The sequence below is a fragment of the Saimiri boliviensis genome (assembly GCF_048565385.1).
Source record: "Saimiri boliviensis isolate mSaiBol1 chromosome 1 unlocalized genomic scaffold, mSaiBol1.pri SUPER_1_unloc_4, whole genome shotgun sequence".
Taxonomy (NCBI): domain Eukaryota; kingdom Metazoa; phylum Chordata; class Mammalia; order Primates; family Cebidae; genus Saimiri; species Saimiri boliviensis.
In genome coordinates, this window is record NW_027412487.1 from 497,005 (window position 1) to 503,447 (window position 6,443).

Sequence of the window (6,443 nt, forward strand, 5' to 3'; positions counted from 1 at the left end):
GGAGGCGGAGGTTGCGGTGAGCCGAGATCGCGCCATTGCACTCCAGCCTGGGTAACAAGAGCAAAACTCCGTCTCAAAAAAAAAAAAAAAAAAAAAAAAGACTGCTTTTCAGAGTCCTATAGCTGAAAAGCATTATAAATCATCTTTTGTAGAGGATCAAAACAAGACAATTGTCTGTGAATGACAAAAAGTCTTAGGTCAGCCATAGTCAAAGTTGTGATTAGCAAGGAAATTTGGTTACCTCTGTGACAGACAATAAATTAGCATAACAATTATAATTCTTACTGATAATGTACACCAAGTCATATCAGAATTATAGGAGTTTCACGTAACTTTGGAACACATACCAATAACACATTTATGCAAATACAGCCCAAAGAAAGTCAAATACCATTGTGTATTTAACAGTCTTTCCTATATGATTTTAATATATCAAATATGTCATTTTTGGACTTTAGGGGGCCTAATAATCAGGTCAGAAAAAGACTTAATTTAGAATTTTATTTTGGAAAGTTGTCAGTTATCAAAGGCTTAAAATACTCGATATTATAAAATAGAATCACAGGTCGTTTATTTAGTTAAAAATATAACTCAAAGATTTCAAAAAGGCAAAAACCTTTACTCATTGATAAAGGAAGACTAGGCAACAAGATCCAATAAAAACAGCATGAGGCCGACTGAATCTGTCTCTCTTCTCTCCTCTTTTTTTTTTTTTTTTAAATATATATATTTTTGTACCTGTACATATCAAGGAAATCCTTTTTTCTTTATAGTTCATCTTAAAGGCAAACAAAAATCTTTTTTTTAGCCGGGCGCGGTGGCTCAAGCCTGTAATCCCAGCACTTTGGGAGGCCGAGGCGGGTGGATCACGAGGTCGAGAGATCGAGACCATCCTGGTCAACACGGTGAAACCCCGTCTCTACTAAAAATACAAAAAACTAGCTGGGCGTGGTGGCTCGTGCCTGTAATCCCAGCTACTTAGGAGGCTGAGGCAGGAGAATTGCCTGAGCCCAGGAGGCGGAGGTTGTGGTGAGCCGAGATCGCGCCATTGCACTCCAGCCTGGGTAACAAGAGCGAAACTCCGTCTCAAAAAATAAATAAATAAATAAGGAAAAGGCATTATATTAAAAAAAAAAAAAAAAAAAGGTACCTCAACGACAAGTCATTCAGGACTCACTATTGTCCCCATGTCTAATGAGGATCTCTACTAGACATAGGACTTTTCTTTCTATCCACTTATCTACCCCTTCAGATTCTTACCTCCTGCAGCAATACATTAAATAAAGTGACAATAAGACAAGAAAATGCTGTTACAGAAAATGGTAACTTTAGGGTAGAAAACCAGAAAAAGCAAGACCAAGATTACCCTAGGGTGGGACTCTAGCCCACAGTTCTAGAGGGAATGCCAATTCCAAACACCCTAGAGCAGGGGCGACCAAAAGTACCAAATGCTGAAAACCCCAGAGCATCTCGGGGGTGTCCAACAGTGAACCCCAAAGGCATGAGACCTAATGCACTTGGGGGCTACAGAACAACATGACTCTGGCATCCCAGGATCAATATAGTGAGGGACCACTCACAACCAAGTATCCTACCTTAAACAGTTGCCCAACTAGCCAAATCAAAAACTACAAACATGACAAAGAAATAAGGTTAAGCATGCAATTTGGCAGTAGGAGCAGAAGAGTAAAATGGCCAATCGTTATAAACTAGAGAGTAAATGTCAGAGAGAAGGAGTGACAAGGTGGCTACCAAGGAAGTTGCCGGCCAGGTGTGCTCTGGCCAGGTGTGCTCTCTTCTGGGGCACCCAGACAACGGGAGGCTGTAGTCAGGCCCCCAAGCCAGAGGTTTCATAGCAACTTTCCCATCTACCCAAAATAAACGACAGAGAACCCAAAATCAAAATTTTTAAAAAGGTAGCGGCCAGGCACAGTGGCTCACACCTATAATCCCAGCACTTTGGGAGGCCAAGGTAGGTGTAGCACTTGAAGTCAGAAGTTCTAGACCAGCCTGGCCAACATGGTGAAACCCCTGTCTCTACTAAAAATTTACAAAATTAGCTGGTCATCTGTAATTCCAGCTACTCAGGATGCTGAGGCAGAATTGCTTGAACCTAGGAAGTGGAGGCTGCAGTGAGCTGAGATCATGCCATTATGCTCCAGCCTGGGCAACAAGAGTGAAACTCCATCTCAAAAAAAAGAAGGTAGCAAGTTGAATTCTTGTTTTACCCAGCCCCTATTCAAAGTGGAGTCACTCTGGTTTGAATGCCTTTGACATAAGGACCTCCAAGAATCTGAATCTGTAGTGTTTTTCTTACCTCTGTTAAGAAACTTTCAAATAATACTCATATTTTTTCAAAAACAGAAACTGAAAATTTAGAAGGCTTTTAAAAATGTTATCCATGGCCGAGCTCAGTGGCTCATACCTGTAATCCCAGCACTTTGGGAGGCCGAGGCAGGCAGATCATGAGATCAAGAGTTGCAGATCATGAGATCAGGAGTTCCAGACCAGCCTGGCCAACAAGGTAAAACCCCGTCTCTACTAAAAATACACAAATTGGCTGGGTGTGTTGGCAGGCATCTGTAATCCCAGCTACTCAGGAGGCTAAGGCGAGAGAATCACTTGAACCCAGAAGGCAGGGGTTGCAGTGAGTTGAGACTGCGCTATTGCACTCCAACCTGGACGACAGAGCGAGATTCCGTCTCAAAAAAAAAAAAAAAAAAAAAAGTTATCCATTAAGGCTGGGCATGGTGGCTCACGCCTGTAATCCCAGCACTTTGGGAGACTGAAGCGAGTAGATCATAAGAACAGGAGATCGATACCATCCTGGACAATGTGGTGAAACCCTGTCTACTAAAAATACAAAAATTAGCCGGGTGTGGTGGTACATGCTGGTAATCCCAGCTACTTGGGAGCCTGAGGCAGGAGAATTGCCTGAACCAGGGAGTGGGAGGTTGCAGTGAGCTGAGATCGCGCCACTGCACTCCAGCCTGGCAACAGAGGGAGACTCTGTCTTAAAAAAAAAAAAAAAAAGTTACACATTATGTGGCCGGCTCTGAAGCAATAAAGACTGAAATTGTATTGGCACCATCATTTACTAACAAATAAGGAGAGGAAGAGCTGACAGAAACGATGCTAGTCAGAAAGCAATGGGAAAGCCCTGGGTTCTGCTTGGCTGAAAGCCTTTGGTTCTGCTTGGAGGCAGGACTCGGTTCCTATAGTGGGCAGATTACCAAAGAATCCGGATCTTCTGCTTCGTCTGTTTGAGGGGAGCAATGATTGGGAATTGTCTGTGAGATTAGCCCCAAGCCTTTGGTCTCTGAGTTTTTGGGAGGCAGAGATGTGTTTCATAGCAGATCCTGCTTATACACATAGACTGCTTCTTTTCTAGTATGTGAATATTTTTGTTTGTTGCTTCTGTTTTTCCAGCTTCACTGAAAAATAAATTCTGCAGTCCTCCTTCCGACCCTTCCATTTGCAAAATTTCCTTTTTTAAAAACACAGACTTCTTGAAATAGAATTCATATACTAGACAATTCAACCATTTACAGTGTACAGCTCAGTGTTGTTTTTGTTAAGTTCACAGGGTTGTGCAATCACCATTACAATCAATTTAGGACATTTTCATCATCCCAAAAGCAACCTTGTACCCATTACCAATCGAGCAATCAGTACTCTACTTGCCACTCGAAGGGTTTACTTGAGAGTTGGACATTTCATATAAATGAAATACACCATGTGGTCTTTTGTGACTGGCTTCTTTCACTTAGCATAATGCTTTCTTTTTATTTTAAATATGGAATACTCCATGAATTTGCCTGTCATCCTTGCACAGGAGCCACGCTAATCTCGATATCATTCCAGTGTTGGTATATTTGCTGCTGAGGCAAGCACAATGATTTCAAAGTTCATCTGTGTTGCAACATGTACTAGTACCTCATTTCTTTTTATTGCCGAATGATACTCCGTTGTATGGATATGCCACATTTTTAACCCATTCATCAGTTGATGGATATGTGATTTTTTTCCACCTTTTGGCTATTATAAATAAAACTGCTATGTACATTTGTGTATAAGTTTTTATGTGGAAATGTGTTCTCAGTTCTCTCAAGTCATATGGTAACTCTATGTTTAACTTTTTGAGAAACTGCCAAACTGTTTTCCAAAGTTTTCCATTTTACATTTTCACTAGCAATGTATACGGGTTCCAGTTTCTCCTCACCAGGGCTTGTTATTGTCTGCCCTTTTAATTATAACCCTTCTAGTGGATATGAAATGATATCTCATTATGGTTTTGATTTGTACTTCCCTAGTGATTAATGATGTTGAGCACATTTTCCTGTGCTTTTTGGACATTTTTATATCTTCTTTGGATAAATGTATATTCAGATCCTTTACTCATTTTTTAATTGAGTTGTCTTTCTTTTTTGTGTTTTAAGAGTTCTTTGTAGATTCAACAGACAAGTCCCTTTCACTTTATATGATTTGCAGATATTTTCTTCCATTTTGTGGATTGTCTTTCATTTTCTTTTTTTGAAGAATAGACTTTTTCTTTCAGAAAAAATAGACCTTTTTTTAGAGCAGTTTTAGGTTCACAGAAAAATCTAGCAGAAAGTCGAGAGAATTTCCATATGCTCCCTCCCCCAACACAGCCTCCGTCACTGTCAAAATTCTTTTCACTTTCTTGATGGTGACATTTGAAGCACAAACGTTTTTAATCTCAATGAAGTCCAACGTATGCATTTTTTCTTTGGTCACTTTTGCTTCTGGTGTTATATCTAAGAAGGCTTTGTCTAACCTGAAGTCACAAAGATTTACTCCTATGTTTTCTTGTTTTTTTGTATAGCCGAGATCTTGCTATGTTGATCAAAGCCAGCACTCCCAGGCTGGTCTTGAACTCCTGACCTCAAACAATCCTCCCACTTCAGACTCCCAAAAGGCTGACATTACAGGTGTCAGCCACTATACCTGGCCTCATATTTTTTTTGAGTTTTACAATTTTTTTTTTTTTTTTTTTTTTTTTGGAGACGGAGTTTCTCTCTTGTTACCCTGGCTGGAGTGCAATGGCACGATCTCGGCTCACCGCAACCTCTGCCTCCTGGGTTCAGGCAAGTCTCCTGCCTCAGCCTCCTTAGTAGCTGGGATTACAGGCACATGCCACCATGCCCAGCTAATTTTTTTTGTATTTTTAGTAGAGACGGGGTTTCACCATGTTGACCAGGATGGTCTCGATCTCTTGACCTTGTGATCCACCCGCCTCGGCCTCCCAAAGTGCTGGGATTACAGGCGTGAGCCATCGCGCCCGGTGAGTTTTACAATTTTATCTCTTTTTGTGTGTGTGTGTGAGACAGAGTCTTGCTCTTTCACCCAGCCTGGAGTGCAGTGACATGATCTCAGCTCACTGCAACCTCCACCTCCTGGGTTCAAGTGATTCTCCTGCCTTAGCCTCCTGAGTAGCTGGGGCTACAGGCATCTGCCACCACACCCAGCTAATTTTTTTGTATTTTTAGTAGAGACGGGGTTTCACCATGTTGACCAGGATGGTCTCGATCCACCCGCCTCGGCCTCCCAAAGTGCTGGGATTACAGGCTTGAGCCACCACGCCTGGCTGGAAAGATAATTCTTTTTTTTTTTTTTTTTTTTTTTTTTGAGATGGAATTTTGCTCTTGTTACCCAGGCTGGAGTGCAGTGGCGCAATCTCGGCTCACCACAACCTCCACCTCCTGGGTTCAGGCAATTCTCCTGTCTCAGCCTCCTGGGTAGCTGGGATTACAGGCACGCACCACCATGCCCAGCTAATGTTTTGTATTTTTAGTAGAGACGGGGTTTCACCATGTTGACCAGGATGGTCTCGATCTCTTGACCTCGTGATCCACCCGCCTCAGCCTCCCAAAGTGCTGGGATTACAGGCTTGAGCCACCGCGCCCGGCGAAAGATAATTCTTAAACTTCAGTTTGGAAATTAAATTCTGATATATTTTCAGGACTCTGTGTATTCTTTAAAATAATTTTTTAAATAGGCTGGGCGCGGTGGCTCAAGCCTGTAATCCCAGCACTTTGGGAGGCCGAGGCGGGTGGATCACGAGGTCGAGAGATCGAGACCATCCTGGTCAACATGGTGAAACGCCGTCTCTACTAAAAATACAAAAAATTAGCTGGGCATGGTGGCGCGTGCCTATAATCCCAGCTACTCAGGAGGCTGAGGCAGGAGAACTGCCTGAACCCAGGAGGCGGAGGTTGCGGTGAGCCGAGATCGGGCCATTGCACTCCAGCCAGGGTAACGAGCGAAACTCCGTCTCAAAAATAAAAAAAAATTTTAAATAATGTGTTTTCATTTTAATAATAATTCTGAATCACTAGGATCCATGTTATAATCAAATTGCATTACATGGCCGGGCGCGGTGGCTCAAGCCTGTAATCCCAGCACTTTGGGAGGCCGAGGCG

The 6,443-nt window shown here is 42.4% G+C and overlaps 1 pseudogene; it reads right to left on the reverse strand.

Moving 5' to 3' along the window:
- Positions 1 to 3,790: 3,790 nt before the first annotated feature.
- Positions 3,791 to 3,890, reverse strand: LOC120362165 (U6 spliceosomal RNA; annotated as a pseudogene).
- Between the last annotated feature and the right edge of the window lie 2,553 nt (positions 3,891 to 6,443).